The 24,407-nt window shown below is 48.3% G+C and overlaps 1 long non-coding RNA gene across 2 annotated transcripts in view; it reads left to right on the top strand.

Moving 5' to 3' along the window:
- Positions 1-23,883, top strand: part of LOC144180493 (uncharacterized) — a 52,555-nt gene extending 28,672 nt beyond the window's left edge. Inside the window, exons 5-6 of one of the 2 annotated variants that reach the window (XR_013324439.1) lie at positions 1,536-1,634; positions 23,606-23,883. This is a non-coding gene — a long non-coding RNA (uncharacterized LOC144180493). The remainder of the gene's footprint in view (positions 1-1,535; positions 1,635-23,605) is intronic. The other variant, XR_013324438.1, reaches the window with a different exon arrangement.
- Positions 23,884-24,407: the final 524 nt, after the last annotated feature.

Genomic DNA, 24,407 nt, shown 5'->3' with positions numbered 1-24,407 from the left:
GGAGAGCATTTCTTTAATTCACGATGTCACCCGTTCTAGTCGTCCGTAGTAGTCCGCATCGCTCGCAGGTGCGCCCTCTCGGCGCGATCGTGGCGTGATAAAAGCGGGTGTCGGCGAGGCTGGAACACACTCATCACCGCGCTCTCTCGTCAGCCCCGCTCCTCCTCGCCTACTCTCCGCTCGCATCGCGCGCTCTCTCCGCGGTCGGTTCGCGCCCAAAAGGTGGGGGCGCGCGCGTCTCGGGATCAACATCTGTGGCGTGATCGTGACGTCAGCATCGCGCGCGCGTGGCGCGATCGTGGCGTGATAAAGGCAGGTGTCGGCGAGGTTGGAACGCACTCATCGCCGTGCTCTCTCGTCAGCAGTTGCCACAAGTGCAACAACATTAACGTAACGTAAACTACTTAACGTCGTGCGCCCCCGGAAATGCACTGCATTTGATCGTGCCCCTCGCGAGGGGGATGTTTCTTCCATCAGGAAAACGGCTACCGCTGGCGGGAATCGAACTCGCGTGCTCGGGCACAGCATTTCTTCCACCCGTCGTCTTGTCATCATTCACTCAGTTAGGACGGTGACGCTGCTGAGCCCAGAAACGGCCGCCAAAGGGCTGAGCCCTAAAATAACAGCTTCAAAATTTTTTATTCTTCCTCATCGAACTCATTTGTCTTGTCACCGGGTGCCTCGCACACCTCCACGACTACAGCAAGCAACTTTACCGACGAACCGAACTTTACTGGCTAGAGTAGAGATAAGTGTTATGGAGCTGTTTTTGAGCCAAAGCGGAGTTAAAAACAATCTCTAGCCTAAGTGTTCGGTATGAGAATGCGAAGATAATTCTTCATGAAACCATACCACTACGAACTTCTGCTCTTTGACTTGTCTGATCATATAGACCACTTCATTCTTGATTACTTATTGATTTCTGTTGTGTTTTTGGTTTAGCCACAAAAATTCAGAGACAGACGTACCAATACCTGGGGTGGGGGGGGGGGGGGGTGGTAGAGTTACGCGATACGCTACAGCTTACTGCAAGCTATGCAATTTTGTCACCTGCCCTTACGTATATGTCCTCGACTGTGGCGTCATTGCCCGGCTTGCAATATTCGTGTTGTGACGGTTACAGTGGCTTCGTCGGGTGCCGTTTTACTGGCAGCCAGTGCCTGTCACTTTGATCGCCGCGCAGAATTTTGGGGTTCTCTGGCATCTTCATTTTCAGAGAAGTACATCCGTTGCTATTCACGTTCTACAGTTGAGATATACGACACAGAGTTCATCGTAGTAGAGCCAGCACTGATAGCACAAGCGGGCACATGGGACAATTCTGCCCTCTAGTTACAATCGGGTTAACGGTGTTTTTATAATTGCGCAGTTTGCGCTTATCGGTTACTACGACCGAGATGCCTCGCCAATCGCCCTTCGCAGCGTATGCACATCGCAAACGTGCGTTGATGCTTTCAAACTGAGCGTGATCAAATTATACTTCTAGGCCTTTAATCGTGTCTAACTGTATAAAAATATTTGTCTTTTTAATGCAGGAGGACCCGTCAAGCGACAGGAAAAGATGGTTTATTCAAATTGGGATTACCGTTGCGCTGTCTTTGAAACTTATCGCCTATTCACAAAAGGAAAAGTGCGTAAGTATTCCCACCCACTCGTGTATATTCGTGTATATAAAGCACGTATAATGATTTATATATGTATATATATATATATATATATATATATATATATATATATATATATATATATATATATATTTTATTGAAGGTTGATTCAGGTTCTGTGGCCGTCCATTTCCTTTCACCGACTGGTGTATTCCTGCATGAGTATGTCGCCCTGACAGCCGGCTAAGGTCACCGGTGTGTGTTCGGGCTGCATGCGTCGAACCCTCCAGCTGGGGTCACTTTGAACTATGCCTCTAGCTCCCTCTCTGGCGGACTCCGTTTTCCTTCTAATGAACTCCCTCGCAATTTGTGGAGGAGCCGAAGTTTGAGGGAAGCCGCCGTCAGAGCCTGGAACATCGCAGTCGGATGCTGCCTATGCCCGTTACCCCCATGGATGCTGCCGACAAACCGCCTCTGCAGACGCCATCTGCTATTTGTTCTGGGGCGCTCCTTCAGCGGACCCGGAGTTATTCAGTGGCACAGGTGACTGGTGACTATGGGGCACGCGAAACGCGGCATCCGGAAAATCAACTTTCGTGAATTTCATTGCGAAATTTGGGCTAGTTGCCGATTAAGTATAGGAGGTGTGGCCGGAGTTTTTTGTTGAAAAACGTTTTTATGCCCGGTCAGCGCTCGTTGAAATTTCTGCAAACACGCAAGGTGTGGTTGCAGATAGTAAATTTTAAATAAAGAGTGAGACTAGGTACGATGCCAAATATTATTTCAGAACAATTCGGTTACATTGTACTTTGATGTTCGACCATTATTCAAGCCAAGTAAAGATCTTTGGAGTTGCATTACCTAAGTAAAAACGGAAGAAATGGCGGATTTCCAGGAATTTTTCACAAAGGCACCATGAAAGCTTCAGCCCTAATATTCCCATCGGGCGTTGATTGGACCTTTAAGGGTCTACTAAGAATAATTTAGGTCGATTACAGAAGAGCTGGAATTTGAGCTTGTTGTATCTGATTCATGTTTGAAGCGCGGACAGACGCGGACAACACGAGCTCGTGTTGTCCTCTTTATGTGTTTCGATTACAGAGCGGACTTTTTAGACAAATTGCTTACAAACATGCAAACAAATGCCGTTTTGCCAAAATTGAGACCTAAAAAAAGGCACCAAGGTCCTCGAGGTAAAATTACCTGAGATGGCTCATTGTACGTATCAGTACTTGAGCTTTTATTATTGAATATTTCTTTCGACTAACTTTTGTTTGTGGAGCGAAAAAAAAATTTAAAGTTCACAATGAGCCGCACTTGTGTCCACTATGTAACTGTGCCAACTCGTTGCGCGTACGCACCACCGGCATTTTTTGTGACAGGCATGTGCACACGTGGCTCGCTGCTAAACGAACATGGTTTGTGTCGCTTGATTTCACGAAAAAATTTACCGCAAACGGCATACCCCAGTCCGCCAATTTTTATTTTTGTTCTTGGCAAATTCTCTTAGCACAGTTGCTGCTCACATATTTCAGAGCGCAGTACTCGGAATACAAAATCAGATCTGCCTGAACGAAAAGAAATTTATTATTACTCTGATGGAGCTACGCAATAAAAAAACAAAAATAACTTCGTGAATCTCTGCTACCACGAGGAAATTTATAAACTGTACGAAGAAAGGAATACCTTTGTCACTTCACACGGCCAAAGCGTATGAAGGGTGTTTCTCCTCGTGTTCCTGTTTCTGCCTATCGCGTTCATCACGCTGGCACTCAGCCTCTGCCTCTGCAACCTGACGCTTAGCGGTCCGCCTGCCATTGATCAGCTCAATGCATTCCGACAGCCCGTCATCGTCAGCGCCAACAGCGAGTATAGCTTGTATCGGCTCTAGCTTTCTCAGTGCGTCAGTAACATCCAATCGCAACTCTTTTGCAAGCTCCCACGACTGCGGTTTTTTCCACGCCTTCAAATTTATAGCCGGTCAAGAGTACTGCTTTCCCACTGCTCTAAAATGTTTTGCGCGAATAATCCACGCGACAAAAACACACATCCTACCAGCTATCCTCAGAAGCCTGGTAAAACTCAGTGAAAAAAAGCCCCGCACTTACTCTTGACCGCCGTGAATTCTGCGAAGTCCGAAGCAGCCTTGACGTCCGTGGTGTTGGATCTCGCACCGCTGGCTCCAGGTGTTACGAAGTTGCCATCCAACCGCTGCCAACCAGTTTTTGTGGCTGGGTCAACCCACCGCTGCCACCAGTCGCTGCAACGTTGTATCCCACCGCTGACAACCCGTTTCTGCGTACGGGAAGGCCGACCCGAGCCGAGCTCCGCCGCCTCCGACATACGTTTGGTAGCGTGGTTTGAAGCTCGTATTTGTACCCAAAATCGGCAACGGTCAAAACAGCGTTCCCTCTAGATTGTGCACACGCCACAAATGTCACAGACACACACAGCACTCTTTCGAGAGTTCGTCAGCAGTCGGTAATAGCGGCGCACGCTGACTTCGAGAGAGCGCAGAGAGGAGGACTCCGCTGCGAACGCGGGGCTCTCGTGTCCTTGGGGCGCGTCTCGACGTGAAAGTATGAGTCACCGACAACATGGGGCTTGTCTAAAAGGCGCACGTAGTGGCCTCGCCACACAGTCGAGGAGTGTTGAAAGAAAACCCGACGGCGGGCCCAATCGTGACAGCGCGCAGCTTCTCGATGTGGTCGGAGGCTGCTGGGGCGGAAAGTGTCTGATCGGAGAAAAATTCTCCCGGGAGGCGCACTGGTGAGCTGTACATCATGTCCGCTGCGCTGAAGCCTAGGTCTGCCTTCACCGTTGAGCGTCGGCCAAGAATAACGAGCGTGAATTTTTCCGCTCAGTGCTGGCGATCGAGTTTCGCTGTAAGTGCCGCTATGAGTTGCCTGTGCAAGCCCTCCACCATTCCGTTGCTGGCGGGGTGGTAGGCGGTTGTATGCTGCAGCCTCGTTCCGAGGAGGGTCGGAAGCGCGGAAAAGAGGTTGCTGTGTAACTGCGATCCTCGGTCAGTTGTTACGCGGGCGGGGCAGCCAAAGCGGACACCCATGTCTGAATAAATGCCTGCGCGACGGTCTCAGTTGATATGTCCGCAATTGGTGTAGCTTCGGGCCATCGGCTGTATGCATGTGAGCAGGTAGCTTAAAACTTGGCAGGGCGGTAGCGGTCCCACCAGGTCAAGGTGAACGTGGTCAAACCGCGACACAGGAGTGCGAAATTCCGGTAGTGCAGCCCGAGTGTGGCGAGTCACCTTCACTTGCTGGCACTTTTCACATGCCCGAGCCCAACTTCGCACGTCCGCGTTGACGCCGGGCCAAACGAATCGTTCTGTTATCAGCCGCTGGGGGGCGCGGACACCTGGGTGGCTGATTGAGTGGAAAGTGTTGAGTACCACTCGGCGAAAATTGAGTGGGACGAAAGGTCGGGGGGTTGACTTTGAGGTATGGCAGGTTATCGTGCCCTGGACGAAAGGAAGTGCCACCTCTGAAAGCACGGGGGAAGATCCGCCACCTCGTGAACTCGTGAACTCAGTGTCCTCCCACTGAGCCGTAGCCATCGTCTTGAAGTCGAGGGCTTTTGTGGCGGACGCGTTGACGCGAGACAAGGCGTCGGCTGCTTCGTTTTCGACACCGAGAACGAGGCGTATGTCTTTAGAAAACTCGGAAATGAATGAGAGCTGACGAATTTCCCGTTTTGAGTAGGAGGAACTGTTGTTGTTGAATACGTAGGCGAGGGGCTTGTGGTCTGTCAAGATGTAGAACTAACGACCTTCGAAGAAGTAGCGGAAATGCTTAATGGAACAATAGATTGCGAGCATCTCCCTTCCAATAGTGCTGTACCTTACTTCTACAGGCTTCAGGCGTTTCGAAAAGAAGCCCCGTGGCTTGAACTGTGCACCCTCCTCTTGCTGCAGCACTGCTGCGACTGATGTAGAGGAGGCGTCCACTATGAGGCGTGTAGGAGCGTCAGGCAGTGGATGGATGAGAAGGGTAGCCGCAGCCAGTTTGTCTTTAGCTTTCTGGAAAGCGTTCGCGTGTTCGTGAGACCAACAAAATTCTGCGGCTTTTTGGTTGTCTCGACGCAGTAGGTTGTCAACCGCTGGAGTACGTGAGCACAAGACGGAATGAACCACCGGTGGAAGTTTAAGAACCCGAAGAACTCTCTCAGCTTGCGGAAAGATGTTCTAGCAGGAAACTTCTTGACGGATTCCACTCTCGATTCCAATGGCATAATGCCTTCAGCAGTGATGTGGTGGCCGAGGAAGTTGAGGGCCTCGACACCAAACATGCACTTTTGAGGTTTCAACACCACACTGTGTCATCCAAATGCTGAAAGAGCTGGCGGAGGGGCTGTTCGTGCTCGCTAGGAGTTCTGCTGGCCACCACAATGTCATCCAGGTAGACAAAGACGAAAGGAAGAACCCGGGTGACTTCGTCCCTGAACGGCTCCCACACAGTTTATCGAACGCCGTTTTATCGAAAAAATACCCGTTTTATTAAACGCCGTTCCATCGAATGTCGTTTTATCAAAAGTGTAGTTTTGCGGCTTTCATTGTAATTTTCGGGGTTTATTTTATTTAATTGCCCATCGCACTAACCTAATCTGCAGATAGCTTAATTCTACATTCTCTCTGCCAATGCATTACATACAAACACCTACCGATTTATGTTGACGCGTCTTTCCCACGTTTTCCATCACCTTGATTTTATTAGAATTTTTTTCATTTTTCGCGCCTTCATTGATTGCACTTGAGCATGTATGTACGCCGTGTTTATATTACAGAATGTGTCACTACAGTAGCAGCCGTAACCCCGTGCGCAATATTCATTAGAGGTGGGTATTTAGGTTGGTGCGCTATGGTTTATTATTACGTGATCGAAAGTTTTGTCCTCCCCGATTTTTCTAGTCACGTGGTTTACATTCGACTCCTACTTGGACCATGTGGTCACATTGTTTGCATCTGTAGAAATATCGCGCCAAGAACTTCAGAAAGATTAGTGCTATATGAATAGAACACGGGAAGTTCCGACAGTGAAAGTGAGGCCCAGTAGAGGTGGTGGAGTCTTGGAGAACTCGTCACAAGTGAACCCATCACAGCCAACTCGTCAAAGGCGAACTCGTCAAGTAGGGCAAGTGGTCATAGGTCATCTCGCACTAGGAAATCTCGTTACCTAGGACAACTGGCCCATCCCTTCACGATTTACGTGTTTTGTTAATCATGCATAAATAAAAACATACAGGATTTCGTATAATTCTCTACTTCTGCGTCAACACTCTTACGCCCCTCCTTCGATTCACCAACATTAAATTTCCTTGCTGGCCTTGGAGAAGCACGCCAGACCAGTCAGCAGATTTTGTTGGCTTTTTGTGTGCATTGTTCAGCTAATCGCACGGACCATATTAGACTTTGTTTGCTCGTTATCAATTTTTTTTTCAGTTTTACCTTTTTTATTTCCAGGTAATCGGGTGACGGCGCTGGATTGAGTAAATCTTCCTGATTTCTTTATTTTTGGTGTTCACTATTTTTATCTTACTGTTTTTATATACGTTATGATAAAGAAAACAAAAGAGTATGGCCTAAAAACACCTGACATGCTGGGGTGCAACTAGGGGGGCGGAGATAGAAGAACATGAACCATCTTGTAGTATGGCGACTAATCTTATAACCAACTTTTTTCTCGTCAGTTCTAAGCAAGGCATCGAGAACAGTAGGACAAAGCTTGGTAAACTCTCAGTAACTGAACGCAGTGCCCATCAAGAATTAGGAATGCAGAAATCGTGAGAGACTTTTGCTAGCGTTCCAGTTAGGTTTTTGACATTGGACTCACAAGCACCAAGAAGTGCCTTAGTTATTTAGAACATACGCGGCGAAATATTTAGACTAGATTACATACAAAAGCGGCGTATACAAAAAAGTACGAAGGATATCGAGGCATCCTAGTTCATATGCCAGAATGCCTTGATATGCTTTGGATCAGAGGCTGAAATAGAGACACAAGGGGGTTCGTTATGTTATAGTACCACCAGCGCAATGAGTAGAACAAAATTTGTGGAGACAAATTTCGCGCATCACAAAGGCAGGAAATAAAAGACAACTATAGAAACTACAAATTCAGTTGAATAGACTCGCTGTGGAAATATATTTGCAAATTACATACCCAAGAGGAAAATAGAAATCAAGCGTATCAGCAATCATCAAGCGTATCAGCGTATCAGCTAGGTGGCATCATCGGATAGCGACCAATTCGGGCATAAATACTGGACGCCCTGGCAAGACTCTTTCAATGGGCTTGGTGACACCGCTTGCAGACGGATACTGATCCCAATTCTTTTTGTCCAGGTTGGTGACAAGTATTCAACTTCCTCTGTTAGAGGTGACTCAGTCACATTGACGGTGTTGCCAAGCCCACAGTGTTTGTTCGGTCTATTGTGTGACTGTTTGCATGTGATCAGGTTATTGCTACTGACATCCGGAGACATAGAGCTGAATCCTGGTCCCTGCTCTTCTTCTGATTCAGAGTCTGACACACAGATAAACAGTCAAATAGTTAAGAAATTTTGAAAGAGCAAACAAAGACAAACAAAACTCTGGCTTTGCTGACAAATAATTTGAAAGAGATTGAACCGGCAGTCGGAGATATTCAAACAAGGATTGCTAATATTGAGCAAGAACTGTGTCGAATTGAGAAATGTGAGCAAAGGTTAGAGAAAGTGGACCAAGCTTGCAATAACACGAGCAAACAAGTTCTTGAGTTAGCCGGGAAGGTAGATGAATACGAAAATAGAGGTCGTCGCAATAACATTGTAGTATATGGCGTAAAAGAAGATCGAGACGAGGACTCAGAAGAACTGGAGCGGAAAGTTAACGAAGAAATTTTTAAAAAGATTCTAGGTGTTGAAGTAAACTCAATAGAGCGTATTCACCGAATCGACCTAAAACACGCAGAGCGACATCGTCCCATCATTTTGAGATTTTTCAACTACGTAAGCAAAACAAAGGTTATGTCTTCCTGTTTCAAACTAAAGGCCACGAAAATAGCAATATCGGAGGACCATTCAAAAAACGTTCGCAATATTCGTGCAAAATTTCCGCGGCTGAAGAAAAGAGCAGTGGTTCTAAGGTTTCGCTTCGTTATGATAAGCTCGAAGTTGATGACAGGCTTTATGTATGGGACGCGACGCGCAATTGCAGAGTGAAGTTGCCGAAATCCACTCCGCCAGCGCAACCCGAACTGTCGTCTCAGCGGTCCACACGTGCGAACGCGTGTAAGCGCGATACGAAATGAAGAGAATCCATCAAGACGCTCTGACTGGTTTCGTTAAACGCACGCAGTGTGCTGAATAACATACAGATCCTTGAAGATATAATTCTGAGTTATCAACCACATGTGTAGTGATCACTGAAACCTGGCTGCATTCCGATGTGCAAAATTCAGAAATAATTCCCCCTTCGTAAACGCTCATTCGTAAAGACAGGGGGTCAAGGGGCGGCGGAGTTGCAATCACAATAAAAATAACATAACATAACATAACCAAACTTTATTTCAGAAGGTGGGCGCGTCGGTCAGCATGGGGAAGAAAGGAAGGGGGGGGGGAGAGTTTAAATGTTACATTCTGCGGCCGACGCCTGAAGAGCGCGCGAAATCCCACACAGAAAGCAGCGTCTGCCTTGCAGTGGCGGGTTGCAGCGGGGTTGTCCATTCCACAAGCCGCTGGACGCCGGGCGGAAGATACTGTAAACGGAGCGTTTGAAGGCCGGGACAGTCCCACAACATGTGGTGTACAGTGGGCGTGCTCCTGTGGAGCAAGAGGTGCAGGCAACTGTGGCCACATATTGCGCAACCTCGACGGCATGGTGGTGACGTTTTGGCACATACGCACGCCACTTGGCCAACACATCATCGGTTAGCGCGGCACCAGCCCGTGCCTTGTGCAGAAGTACTTGTGCGCCACGGGGCAATCCAGAGGGCAGGGGGGCGGGGTCTGGTGGAACCAAGTTCCGCAACGACTGTTTGGACGCGTGCCGTGCTGCCGCTTTTGCTTCTGAGGGGTCGGGGTCGTCTTGTGCAAATGGGACGGGCAACGTCGGGTTGGAGCGGAGTTCAAAGTGCTCGCTCGCGCACGCGTAAGCGGTCTCGCTGCCGATTCCGCCTGCATGTCCCGGGACCCAGTCTACCCGAACGACTATATTGCGTGTGTCTCGCAGTCTGCGACAAATGGTCTTGATGAGGTCGCAGGTGGTTCCGACGTATGGGGTTTTGCCAAGTCGATCGAGGGCTTGGGGGCTGTCCGTAAATATTGTGAAGTGGTGGTTGTCACCGGCTCCGTAAGTTACCTCAATGTGCTCCGCAGCGAGAAGAACTGCCGCAAGACAGGTCTCACATGAGCTTGGAGAGTGAAGAAATTGAATTGGGCGGGAAATGCGCATTTGGCCGTGAATACAGGAAAGTGAAGCGCGAGATGTTGTTTCATTTAGGACTGCTGTTGTAAAGATGGCGCCGGCTCGGCGGTCTGCGCGTGCAGCAATAGCGGCGCGGTTATGGTGGTTATGGTTTCGGCCACGCAGGCGAGATAGAGGCTTTGACACACGAACCAAGACATCTTCCTAAGGGGCTCGAACAGCCGGCAGTTGCGGGAAAAGCGAATCGCTCTGACCGGAAGCCAATTTTTGGACCGCGCGGGTTGCGGCGCGTCTCCTGTTGTGGCCTTCGACCCTCTCCGTTATGATAGCGCGGAGGGGGGGCACCTGGGAATAGCGGTAGAGTTCTTCCACGCGGGTGTGCCGGGGTAAACCAGTAATTACTCTGAGGCTTTCGCGGTGTAATGTCTCCAGTCGGTCATATTGTGTCTTCGTAAGGGCAAAGCATGGAGCACCGTAGCACGCCTTGGAAGTCAGGACGGCCTGTGTAAGTGTGCGCAGGACTTGCGTTGTTGCCCCGCCGAAGCGGCCTCCAATTCTCTTGATGATATGAAGCTGCTGCTTCCAAACACATATGATTTGCCGGATCCATTCACTGGCCCCTCCGTCTTCGTGGAGTGGTACGCCAAGTATCCGGAGCCACCTGTCGGCAGCACGCTCGATGGGTTGACCATTCAGCGTGAAATGTATTTGTGCCTGCAGATGGTCGAGCCCTCCAATGACGAGGTATTTTGTCTTTTGTGGAGACGGACTCATTCCAGTCGGAGGCAGGCACCTGTCAATGGTATCAAGTCCGAGCTGAATTGTGTCGATGACTTGCTGCGTGTTCAGCGTAGTGCATCGAGGGTCAACCCAGATGGTGATATCATCAGCGTACATAGTGTGCTGCAGGTGTGGAATGTTGCGAAGTTGTTTTGCAATCTTCCGCATCACTAGGTTAAAGAGCGTGGGTGAGAGGATGGCTCCTTGCGGTACACCAGTTGTATTGGTGAAGACGCGGGGATGGTTTAGCTCCGTTCTAATTTCAAACGTGCGGCCATTTAAAAAGCTTTTAACAAAATTAATTACGCGCGTACCCACACCACAGTCCTGGAGAGCTTCAATAATGGCACTATGGCGGACGGTGTCGAAAGCCTTTTTGAGGTCGACTGCCACGATCACGGCGGGGATCTTCGTTCGTCGGCGCTTCTTGCCGGTCAAGTTGCGCAGGAGCAGCAGGCTGTCGTAGGTGCAAAGACCAGGGCGAAATCTAGTTTGCCCTTCGTCATAGTACGGCTCTGCGCCAGCGTTCTCAAGAATGTAGGTTAACCTGGTGAGAACCATGCGCTCAAGAAGCTTGCAAAGTGTAGAAGTCAAGGAGATGGGCCTCATGTTGTTGATGTTATTCATCTTTTTTCCTGCCTTGGGAATGGGGTAAACTACTGAGTGCTTCCAGTCGACTGGCAGCTCACCGGACATCCACACAGCGTTTAACTCTGATAACAACTGCATTTTGGCGTCTTCATCCAAGTTTTGAAGCATGCGCCATGTAATCCCATCTTTACCGGGCGCGCTCCTCACGTTGATCGCCCCCAGAGCTATTGCCATTTCCTGTGGAGTGAACGGCGCATTTTGGGCCACATCATTCTCTGGTGGTTGCCATTGATACGTGGTCGGTGCCGGGGGAATGCTGGGTTGCGGGAAAAATGTGGGAGCGGCCTCCTCCTCAAATTCTGCAGCAGAAAGGCTGGTTGCCAGACAAATATTGCGGCCCGTATGCGCGGCTTTGGCCTTCCCTATCAGGGTACGAAATGTGTGCCATAGCTTGGTTGAACAGGTCTTTTCACTAAAGGAGGCGCAGTGGTCGAGCCACCGCGATCGCGCTAGTCGTTTGGCGTACCGTCGAGCCTCAGCCGCCTTTTTTCGTACCCTGAGAAGATCTTTAAACAGCCTTCCATTGTTCAAGTACTGAATGCATAGTTGTTCCCTCGTATTCCAGAGATTGACGAGGTGTTTGTCCGGTACCGGCATGTCTTCACTCACTTGGATTACGCGTGTGGAGTCCTGAACTGCGCGCTTCAACTTTTGAGTGATGGAGAGAGAGAGAGAGAGGAAGCTCTTTATTAGAGGAGAAAGCCGAGAGTTTTGCCGGAATCGTACCACCGACATGCTACTCGGCGGGGGAATGGGTAGGGGAGGGTAGAAAAGGCCCTATAGATACAGGGCAGAAGAAAGAGAAGAGAAGAAGTAAAAAAAAAAAGGGCATCATGTAGTTTGTGTGAACAGTTCGACGAACGTCATGTTCTCAGTAGTTTAAATCAGTTCAGTGACGCCGATCTCGTCCAGGTATTCAAACAACGCCTTTAGTGCTTTGCGTTGTGCTGAAGGAGTGTGCCAGGGGCCAAGGAGCACTTGTAGGCTGATTGGTCCTGGGCGTAGGTGTTCGATCTTCTGCTCCAAACGGCACCTTGCGAGCATGTAAGCGGGGCACTCTAACAGTACGTGTTCCACGGTTTCTGGCGATCCGCAGTTATCGCAGTAAGGATTCGAGGTGGCGCCAAGTCGAAACAGGTAAGTTTTTGTAAGCGCTGCATTGAGTCGTAATCGGTGATACAAAGTTTCTAGTCGGCGCGGAAGTCGCTCTGGCAGCTTAATCCTCAGCTCGGGGTCTATGTATTGCAAGAACGGATAGTGGTGCTCTGGAAGAGACCAGAGACGGTTCCGCTCCATTAAAACAAGTGCCTTCGTCATAGCTGAGGCATGATGTTTGGTAAAGAAGACCTTCCTCATATTATGCATTTGAAGGCCCCTGCGAGCTGCTTCATCTGCCTTTTCATTACCTGGAACACCACAGTGGCCTGGTAGCCACTGAAATGTCACTTGGTGCCCAGTGTCTTTGGCCTGGTGGTGCAAGTAAGTTATTTCACGAGAGGCGTGTTCGTGAATGCTGAAGCAGTCGTTGCGCAGTAGACTTTGGAGGGCTGCCTTGGAATCTGTGAAGATGGTCCATTGCCCCGGCGGTTGGCGGAGAATGTACCGGATGGCTTTCTTGATGGAGTGAAGCTCGGCTGACATAGATGACGTTGCCCGCTCGAGACGATAAGAGAACGTCTGTCCAGTGGACGAGATGAAGATCCCGGAGGAACTGTGGCCAGGCGTACACGACCCGTCTGTAAAAATTTGTTTTGTGCCTGAGTATAGTCGGCAAATGTGGCAGAGTGTCAACTGTAACAAGCCGCTTTGATTCATATTCTTTTTAGAGTCGATTCCCGGGTTGTTGCATCTAATATGCAATGGCGATAGGGTCCAGGGCGGGAAATGAGACGGCATTGAATTTGGTGCCTGGGTGGGAATCGAAAGGTGCAACGACTTCAATGTTCGACCGAAACTTGAGTTCCCATTTTCTATCAGTCGGGTTATTGTACGGGTTTTGGCGTGCATGCGATGTCGCAGGTGTATCCGCACGGTTTCTTGGAGCCTAATCACGTCCAAGGGCAGACAGCAAGCTTCAGCGACAGTACCCAAGCACGACGACCCTCTGGGAAGTCCGAGGCAGATAAGATTGCTTTCATATTCAGCCATAGCAGCACGGAAGGCATCCCAATCGACTGTTTGTGTTGTACGCTTGCACTGTCGGAGGCTTCGGGCGTTTAACTGCAGCCATATGGGATAGTGGTCGGAGCTCATGGGATCTGCTCCGCAGCGCCACTCTTTAACGACGCGGTGATCTGCCCATGTGAGATCTACGGTGGTATCGCGCTGTCTCACGTGAAGTCCGCGCCTCGTAGGGTATTCCAAGTCATTGATGAGTGTAAGGCGGGCTGCTTCAGTAGTCTCCTGAAGTTTGTTGCCACGTGCGTCCGCCGTGCTGTATCCCCAGTCTGGGTGGTGTGCGTTAAAATCTCCAGCCACAAGGAAGCGGTCCTCTGGGTACTGTTTTCTCATGTCGAGCATCCACTGGTACCCGACACTGCCCCCTTGGGACCCACGGCGGCAGCAGCTGGGCTCAGGACGCGCGTAATACGACGCAATTAGCATAGTCTTTCTACCGATGTATAAACGTACAGCCATGATCTCTTGGAAGCTGCTGCAGTATTGAGCAGTATCGATTTGCGCGTGGGGAATATCCTGGCGCACAAACACAGCCGCTTGTGCCTCAACCTTGTTTGATTGTTGAGTTCTGGGCACACGATGTTCAATAGTGGGTTGGAAATAGCCTTTGTATCCGGAAATACCAGGTGTATCTCCCCGATTTTCTTGCAACAGGAGTGCGATGGGTCTACCGACACTACGGAAGAGCTCATTGAGCTCAGCCGCACACTGTCGAAGAGAGCGGCAATTCCACTGTAGTAGGTCCGGAGGTGTGCCCGCTGTGGATGCTTTACTGGAGAGCTGCATTTGATGTCTGCTTGTTGATATCTGTGGCATGTTGCGGAACTGGTGTCGTGGTAGTCGTCGCTTGCTGTATTACGCATTGAGGAATGCTTTGTGCTATGAGCTGCGTAATCTGCTGAACTCGATGGTTGAGTTGATGCTCGTGTAATTGTTGTGGCGCCTTTAGAAGACGGTCCACCCAAGGGGGAGGATCCCCTGCCGTTTTATTATCCTTTGTAACTGTAGTTGCAAGCTGATGTCGTTGCTCTGTAGCCACAGGAATGACGTGAATCACCTGGGAATTCTGGTAGTTGGGTGGTTGGGTTGGGGATGCACTGCTTGCCGGTTGTATGCTCGGTTTCACTTGAAGGGAGATGTCCGGGTGTTGACGCTGGGCATCAAGTTTGTAATGCTCCACATATTCGCTCCGTTTGCGGTGAACCTCGGCCGCTTTATCTTGGGCAGTGCGCAGGAGGTTTTCTTGATCCTCTTCCCAATGGCTGTATTCAATACGGAGCTGACCTATTTGTTGCTCAAGTTGAATCAGCCGTTCCTCAAAAGCAGCACGCTTATGTGGCCGTTCACGCTGCAACTCTCTGCATCGCGGCTCCGCGTCCGTGCATTCTCTGTCGTAATTCGCAAGCACTTCGTCGTTTGATTCCGCATTTTCTTCTGTGCGAACTGTACCCGTGGAGTATTTCACAGGAGTTGCGCTGGCTGAGTCCACTCTGGAAGGGTTTCGCCCTGCGTGATGTTGGAGTAGGCCACTGGAGTAGGTAGCTGTTCTGGATGATTCCCATTTCTTGCAATTTTTCCGGTAATTCGCTTTCGCCGGGCACTCAGGTTCGATAGCGAGGTGACCGACATGCTTACAACGCACGCAGTACTTCTCCCTGTTGCTCGCACAATCATCCGGCGTTTCGCCATGCTGCTTACCACACTTCCCACACACGGCTTCACCTGCGGGGCAGGTGGCCGCTTTGTGACCTGGGCGATGGCATCGAAGACAAACCAAAGCACGCTGCTCGTATTGACGGACTGAGCGACGAAAACTCCAGTAAAAGACTTCTTTTGGTGGGCTTGGCGACGCAAACGTTATAAGTACGGTCCCGCGGCGCCCCATCGGGCGCGCAGCAACAATTTCTTCCATATCAGCGTCAAGAGCTTTCATCAACGTTTTGGATGTTTCACAGGGCCTGCAGCCGTAAATTACTCCACGTGACATACCGCTCGCAGGAACTTGGTGAGATATAACTGGCAAGTGCGGTCGTGATGACAGCGGCAGCTTCTGGATACGCAGGAGACGCGCCGCTTGCTTTGTGTCGCAAGTTGTCACAATCAGTGCGTTGGACGACCTACTCAGCTTCAGTACCAAGTATTTGGCTAGCTGCGGGTCTTCAGCCATGGAATGAATGATCTGCTGGAGCTCGGCAGGATCAAGTTTACAATAAAAATAACATTAAATTTACACGCTTAATTGGCATCGATGATCACGAAAGCATTTGGTGCGAATGAAAGTTTTTTGGGAAAAATATAATATCAAGAGGTGCCTATCGGCCTCTGAATGCTCCTCCAGAATACTTAGATTCATTATATGATTATCTGTTGCAAAATACCAATTCGCATTCAAACATCCTTATAACAGGCGATTGTAAACTTCCCTGAATTAACTGGTGCAGCCTTTCGTATGACGGCAAGGATATCAAAAATAGTGAATCATAACTACTGCATTTACGTTGTCATTACCCCAATTGGTTTCCGATGCTACAAGAATTTCCAGCTCTGCTCTACTTGACCTTGTGTTTGCTAGTAGCTCGCTTCCAGATTGCTCCGTCAGCGTTAAGGATGGGATATCTGATCATCAGTTACTTCTTCTTGAGTGTCCCATTTCGGGTTTGCGATCCAATGTTAAACATTCTGGAATATTTGTAAGAGACTATACGCATGCACATGATGATGCAGTTATTAGTTATATGGAATCTTTATTCCCTTCCTTTAATTACACAAATGACGTTATTGAGCTATGGTCAAGGTTTAAGGACATGGTCATTCTTTGTGAAAGCACCTACGTGCCTTTAAAGAAAAAGCGCATCAACATGGAGTACCCCTGGATAAATCGTGATCTGATACACCTGAAACGCGAGATAAAACGCTCTCGAAAACGTGGCGACAGTAAACAACTTCAAAGTATGGTACGCAATTTTAAAGATAAAGTCCGTGCTGCAAGAGACCAGTTTTTTCTTGTACATTGCCTTCTTTCATGTCGGAACAACCAAAGAAATTCTGGCAATATTTATTTAAATATAAAAGCGGCATCACAGAGATCAGAACATCTGGCGTAAGCATTGACGATCCTTTTACCATTGCAAATGAATTCAACGCGTTTCTTCAGTCAGTTTTTACTATGAACGCATCGCACGCACACTTGAAACCTTACACGCTTCGTAACCCGATGCCCGAAATAAATTTAAGCAAAAACGGTATTTTTCGTCTTTTGCGTAATCTAGACATAAAAAAGTCATCGGGTCCGGACAAAACATGTAATGTTTTTCTCAACAGATACGCAATCTGCGTGGCAGAGCACTTATATGTCATATATAAAATATCATTAGAAACCTGTGTGATGCCCGATATCTGGCGCTCTGCAAGGATAGTTCCGATTCACAAGTCTGGATGCCCTTTAGAATTAAAAAATTACAAGCCAGTGTCCTTGACATCCACAACTTGTAAACTGCTCGAGCATATTTTATTTAAGGCAATTATGACTAATCATTTACTTCATGAAAATCAGCATGACTTTAGGGCTGGTGTATCCACCACAATTAAGTTAGCTGAGATAACGGATGATTTGTTAAATACACTGAATATGAGGGGTCAAATTGACGCAGTGTTTTTGGACTTTTCCAAGGCGTTTGATGTGGTTCCGCCTGCTGACTTTAAAACCAAACTATTCTGTATGGGCATTGAGCGCAATGTTGCCGTTGGATAGCATGTTACTTGTCCTCACGAAAATTATACGTGGCTGTGAATGACTGCGTTTCCGATACATTGGATGTGCACTCAGGAGTGCCACAAGGATCAGTGCTCTGTCCTTTAATGTTCTTAGTCTATATAAATGATGTCTACTTATCTGTTCAATCGCCTGTGAAGACCCGGTTGTTTGCGGACGATGTGTTGTTTATGCCAATGTAACTGAACACTCCAATCAAGTGAGACTCAATGATGCGTTGCACTCAATTAGTGTATGGTGTGAAACATGGGGCTTGAAGCTCAATACTTTTAAGGCGGCAGCAATTTCATTTACCAACAAAAAAGAACCTGTGGAATTATCTCATACTAATAATAATGCTTATACAAGTAAAACCCAGCGAGTGAGGTATTTAGGTGTTACACTCGGAAAGAAATTAAGTTTGTTACCACATACAGAAAACGTTTACAGCAATGCCCTAAAAAAACTGGCATTTTTGAAACGGAAATTGCGTCGTACCTTATGGACCGTTAAGTTAACAGCGTACAAAGCTCTCGTCAGACCAAAATTAGAATATGCGGATCTGATATAGAGCCCGCACCAAAAATACTTAATCAAGAAAATAGAACGAGTGCAACATTTAGCCTTGCGGTTTATATACTCCACAAAATCGCGTTTTTCCAACGTGTCCGTTCTTCGCGACAGGGCAAAATTGAAAAAACTAGCTCATCGCAGAACTGTATCTCGTATTAAGTTTTTATATAAGCTGTATCACGGTCACTACAAAATACCTCGTTAAAGTTACTTAACTGAGCCCCCCATGCGGTCTGATCATACAAACCACAGCAAAACAGTTAGGCAACCGTTTAGTAACATTAACGTACATCAATATTCTCTTTTACCACACAGAGCCGGCGGAACGCGAGTCGACGGAAGGTACGACGGAACGCGAAGCTTTTATCGTGGCGTACCGGTGTCAAAATGAACTGGCGTGTGGCATTTTTAAGTGTTCTTGTGCATGGAACGGTCGCTTATTATTTCGAAGGGTTAGTAGTGGGGAGTGCGTCTAGAAATACGAGCCGCAAGGAGAGACGTTCACTTGCAGTTTCCCTGGCGAAGATGCAACCAGTTGCAAGAGAAGACAATGTGGTACACGCTGGAACTGAGCGTCCCGACCAAGGAGGTTAAAAACCTTTTTGCTCCTGGCGTGCCTGCACCCCCCTCCCCCGCGCAAGTCGCAGCCACAGTGACCTCCCTCTAGCCACTGTCCCAGGAAGTGAGAATTATCTCTTTTAACTTCGCGAAGCGTCCCGTCCACTCCCGCGGGCCACCAATCGGACCCGTGGGAGCAATAAGCCGTGGAGTTCAGCTAGCGTTGTGGCTTGTAAGATAAAAATCCCCCGGCGCACGATGTCAGAAAACACCAGCAGCCCCTCCAAAGCTGGCTCAAGAGCCAAAAAAAGCTTTAAATGCGTTGCCTTGAAAGTCACCTCAAAATCAAGGGTGTGCACATTCTTCAGTTTGTGCGTGAGTGTATATATGTACCCATGGCAACAAATCGAGGGAACTAACGAAGATGTTGATCAAGTGTCGCCCATGAATGTAGACATAGAAAGAATTGTGAATTTTGTTGACAACCGCTATTTGCCGAATTGGTTCTCAAAGGCTGTGGCCTGTGTGTGGTGTAGCTGGGGCTGCATCAAACGTATTTTAAGGAGTCGCACGCTCTTTGAATGATGCTAGCTCGGCTATAGCTCAATGATTCACGATAGTGTGGCTAACATGTTCCTAGGCTTGAAGGGGTAAGAGAAGCATTCTCCGCGTGATATGCCATCTTGAAGTGAAAGCACATGGTAATGGGCAAAAATAAATTATTTCATAGCACTCGTAAACATTCTAGAAGTAGATACTACGAGTTTTGTGCGAAACGAATATAGCGCAATAAAGCCAAAAACGTTACTTATGTTGTGTACCCTGCGAGCTCGAACGCAAAAAAAAAACGTTGTTTTTTCCATGCCTTGCAATTTAGGAAAGAAAATTTGGCGTAGCTTGCACTACTAGTGCGCGGCTGGAGAAACAACAGAGCGGCGGTCGACCCAGCCTTCGCCCCACACTGAGAGCGGACCCCAGCAGAGAGGGGGAGCCGGACCTCACAAGTGCAAAGCCATTTTGGACGGCACTGTAAGGCAAAGTCCATTAAAGCCTTTAGAGTGCTTTATTCAGTAGCAATAGTCCCAACCCTTTCGTACTCGTCTTCCGGTGGCTCAGCCGCGTAGGGCAAATCCTCTTGTAGATCGTACTCGCTCCGGTACACCTTCACGTCTTCGTCAGCTGGTCCGGTGGCCATCTCCATGTGTGGGATGTGAAAGCATAGCCTGACGAAATCGTCGTCATCGTCTTCGAAGCGGCAGGGCCATGGAACACCGGTGGCTACACGACGACGACGACGACGACGAAGGAGAGAGCTCCTCATGTTGCACAAGCCCATGCGCAAGCCTGTAAGACGCCGGGCGGTCGGGTCTAGCCACGCGCTCACGTGCTCTCGATGTTTTATGTCTACGCAAGACGGATTTCTGTTGGCCTAAAAAGGAGGACGGGAATAAAGATGAGAAGGAAGTTGGCAGACGTGCTAAGGAGAGGGAAGACAGATACTAAGGAGAAGGCGTAGCTGTATTAGGGGATCGGAGCTGCACAGCAGGGCCCACAGTGGTAGGGTCTTACAGTACACTGTGTTTGAGGTTTATGGAGGGGGGGGGATAAGAAAATTTATTCCTGGCTGAAGAAACCCATTTACTTCTTTACAACTTACATGGAAAATATTTTTAAAACAATAAACTATGCGGGAATGTTTGAAAAAAAACGAAGTCACTTAATACACGTGAGCAAAAGCCAGGTGATATGAAAGCGCTAAACGGACGAAATGAACGCAATGTAAGGACGCTAACCCTACTTACTTGACTTCGCCTTTCATGTACTCGCGATTTCTCGGTTTGTGGTCAGCTCTAATTTAACATCACATACACAGAGCCACTTCTTGCTATTGCTCACCCCTAAGCCATATGAAAAGAAAACGCAGGTTACTGCTACATCACGTTGTCTTGAAACTGTTCATAATCGAACAAAATGTGCCAAATCAAAATGTGACGCACCGACCACGGCGTCAGCGCCGCTGTATTAGGCCCTTCATTGCACTCTCATCGTTACAATTGTTCAATATTCGCTGAGATGGCGTGCGTTTTTAATGAAGGTTGGTATAAAGGCAAGCTGTGGTTCGTAAAGCCCGTTATTCAAAAAAAAGCGCTAAGCTAAAATTCAATTTCTCATTACATATCAGTGCATTTGAGAGGGGGAGAGCGCCGTCCCTGCAGCAGCTGTTTTTTTTTTTTTGAAGCTGGGAACACGAGGGTGCGTCAAAATACTAATTTCTGCCTCATGGCGTGACTTTACTCTGACTTTCACGATGGGAATGCGCTGAACTTCACGCAGTCAGAATATCAAAAGAACCGTGAAGATGAGTGTTGGTCATTAACGCAAACGCATGGGAAATCCGGAGGCCTGTACTACCCAGAGTGTCCATTTAGCCTCCTTCCCTGTAGCGCTACCTAACCGCCGCTGGAGGCCTATTTGTTTGGCCGTAATGCACGCGTAAAAAAGAGACGGGGCTGCGACACGACGCATAACAAAGCCCGCGGATTTGGAGCAATTGTTTTTTTTTTTGCTTTCATTCAGTCAGCGTTAGAGATAGTTCTCGGTATTCTAATTGCAACTGCCAGAGAATGACGCAGGAACTCAGTGCGCGCAACAAATAAATTGGTGATATGGTTATACCGAGGAAGCCGCTCGTGGCACGTTCTGCTACAAGTTTATTGAAATTACTGGAACGCGTAATTTTACTGATACATCAATGTACAGTCTTTTTCAAAATATTGTAGGCCATGGCGACCGTGGCTGGCGTAGGCAGGTGGCCAAGCGGGGGCGTTGCGGTTGCCACTGCCGTCTGGTTGCACGGCTAAAGAGAGCGAGGGGAGCTTGTGCTATTAAAGACGATAGTCTTTCTTGGGCTACTTAAACCCGGAAATTTTGAGAAATGAGAAATCACGCGGCATAGGCGGCATCACGCCGCGTATGAGAAATCACGCGGCAACAGTAAAGGAAGGCTCCACTAGGTAGCTTTCACGTTCTGCTTGGAACGCACGTGGAGCACGGCAAAGCGGTTCTATAAACCTTGAAGTCGGACACCTCGATTCACGCGCGTCTCCGCTGTACTGCAGCGCTGGCATCGAGGAACCCCGCCTGTAGCAGTGGAACGCGGTAAATTCAAATCGCCTTGAGCAAACCTTTAGTGTGTTTACCTTGGGATGAGCGCGACCGAACAGGAACAGCATGAGAGGTGAATGGGACAGCGAAGGGGGGCATTTTCTTGGCAAATGTCTACAAAGACTATTGTCTTTTGACGACATTTGCAACAAAAGGAGCAGATATGCGGCCAATTTTTTGCTTACGTGATGTGGCCGGCGCGACAAATGCAGCGCCATGTTCCTGCTCTCAAGTGCTTGCTCAGTCAAATCGGCCGCGCGCTGTCCTTCTCGCGCCATCTATACTGCGAAGGCAAGAGCGAAAGTTCCCCTCCTTCGTTTTAGACGCGCAACCAGCCGACAGAGGGAACCGCAGCACCCCTACTTGGACATGCGCCTGGTCGGGCCGCAGTCGTCGTGGCCTACAAAACTTTGAAAAAGACAACTGGGTCCGTAAGGGTATTGCCAAGTAGCGGACTTTGGAGCGGAATTCCAAACATTTGCATGGATGCTTCTTGCGTGGATGTTATGAGTGTCCCCTAGAAATTGAGAGAGATTTATAACCGGTGCTAGCAGTGCAGTACGTCGAATAGTAGTGCCCGCATAGATAGAAGCATAAGGAGGCTGAGAAAAAAGTAGCAGTTAGTTGGGGCAGTATTGTTCGGGATTTTTAGTTTTTACCTCTAAGCCTGCATTCCCCATCAACAAAAACCAGCGCTACCTTTGTATGACCCTTCTTTCAGCTTACTGGATTAACATTTCTCGGCCTGCTGTCTTAATTGACTGGCTTTAAATGTAATTGCGTTTTCAAACTGTCCTTTTTTATCTGATATTTACTGATGGCAACTAAGAAACAAATTACGCCCATCTTCCCGCGAGGGGAACCCTGATGTGATGCGACGCATCGGGGGTGGGGGGGGGGGGGGTTCAATTGGTGTTTCCCTTGGGATGATTCTCTAAATCGCGTGAAACGTGTTGTGAACGCGTAGGATGCCTTCCATCACATGCGGGTGTTCTCATACGTGGGAAAGATGGGCGTAATTTTCATTCTTTTACTGAGAGAGAGAGACTGGTTGCCATTTTCAGCGGTTGCACTTTACTTTGAGCACGAGGGCTTTGTGGTCGCTGAAGTACACGGTCAGTGGATAGCGAGCGCTGACTGAACCGCCGCAACGCGCTACCCCCTTTATATTCACAGCGCTTGAAGTAGAGGAGACAGCGGAGGAGAGTCGCGCATGCGCGCACTTGCGCGCCGGAGCAGACGCGAGCGGAGCGAAGTGCGCGCGCAGCTGTTGTTATTATGTTAATGAGACGGAGTGAGAGTGTTGCGCACAGCTGTCGGAGAGAGAACGGAGGAGAGTCGCGCATGCGCAGGTGGCATGCGGACAACGCCGCGACGACGCAGGAGGGACATGCCTCACAGCAAGAGATGCGTCGCATCTAAAAACAAATGAAGCCTATACATTAGCATGTTCTAAAATACCGCATGAATGGTGCCATCAATAAACATTCCAACTTTAGCAGCTTGCTAGACGGGGACAATACAAACACATTTTTGTGTCTGTTTCACTTGTTTTGTCAATTAATTGATAATGGGTTCTTTTCGATGACGTTTGCTCTGTGTTAAAAATACATTGATTTTTAATGCTGCCCAAAAGGTTAGATAACAGCGATAGGTTTTCACTGCTAACAGCCAGGAAAGAGCTCGAGCAGAAAATGTAGCTCGGTGCAGTAACGTGGCTTCCCTAATCCACGGAAGTCTACTTAAAAAATGTTACCACAGGGCTTGTTATTCCCTTGGAAAAATCCAATTTTTCCAAGTAAAGCGGCGTAAATTCAGGCTTTTTTTACAAATAAGTTGTACACTTGCCAATATGTTTTATCTAGTTTAAATTTTTCTTTGACACGTACGTTTACTTACAAATTGGTGACATGTTGTCAATTCCAGGTGCGGTCCGATCCCAGTGCGATCTTCGGGTGAAAGGCTCCTACCTAAAAGAAGGGCCAACTAGAGACTGCATGAAGAACTATAAATATTTCTGCAATCCTAAGACAACAATTTATGTATACTTCGATTACTGTCAGATTCGTTAAGTTACTAGTCTTATTTGTATGGAAAGAAGTGAGCCTTTTCTCATGATGTTTTCACTTAGCTTACGAATATTAATAAATAAACGTTTTAAAACTGCGATTGGGCAGCAGATTTTTTTTCTGAAATATCAACCTTTAGAATAAACCCTTTATTTACCCTCTCATACTTCACTTATGTTTCGTCGGCATTGCGATAACGTCGTGAAGATGTGTAACTAAAACCACTCTACAAGGATCTGTCACGTTCCGTTCTCGTGCGCTTTGCCATATATATATCTTGAGGGAGACGTCAAGGGCAGCCGTCCCCCAGAAGAGACGTCGCAGAGGCAGTGAAACAGCGCGTTTATTCTGAGCGGCAACCCAGAACTCCAGCCCCAGGAATGATGATGAGGATGGGTATGAAGAATAGATGAGGTACGGCATGATGATGATAATTGTCCTGGGAAGCAGACGAAGTATGCGATGAATTGGCCACGACAGTACAAGGGCCCTTATCCATGTCTCCTTGAAGTGGGCAATAGCGCAACGGACAGATTGATTCTCACACTTGCCCCCTCGTCGCGGAAGCGACCGCCTGGGAGCAGTTTATGGAGTGCGAGGTGTGAAGGGTTTCAGCCGGGACACATGCACGATCTCTGTGCCCCTGTAGCGGCGGTCCG

This window comes from Haemaphysalis longicornis, unplaced genomic scaffold (genome assembly GCF_048455015.1).
Source record: "Haemaphysalis longicornis isolate Haplotype H1 unplaced genomic scaffold, Haemaphysalis longicornis Haplotype H1 scaffold_4, whole genome shotgun sequence".
NCBI lineage: Eukaryota > Metazoa > Arthropoda > Arachnida > Ixodida > Ixodidae > Haemaphysalis > Haemaphysalis longicornis.
This window is presented reverse-complemented; position numbering and strand designations above follow the sequence as displayed.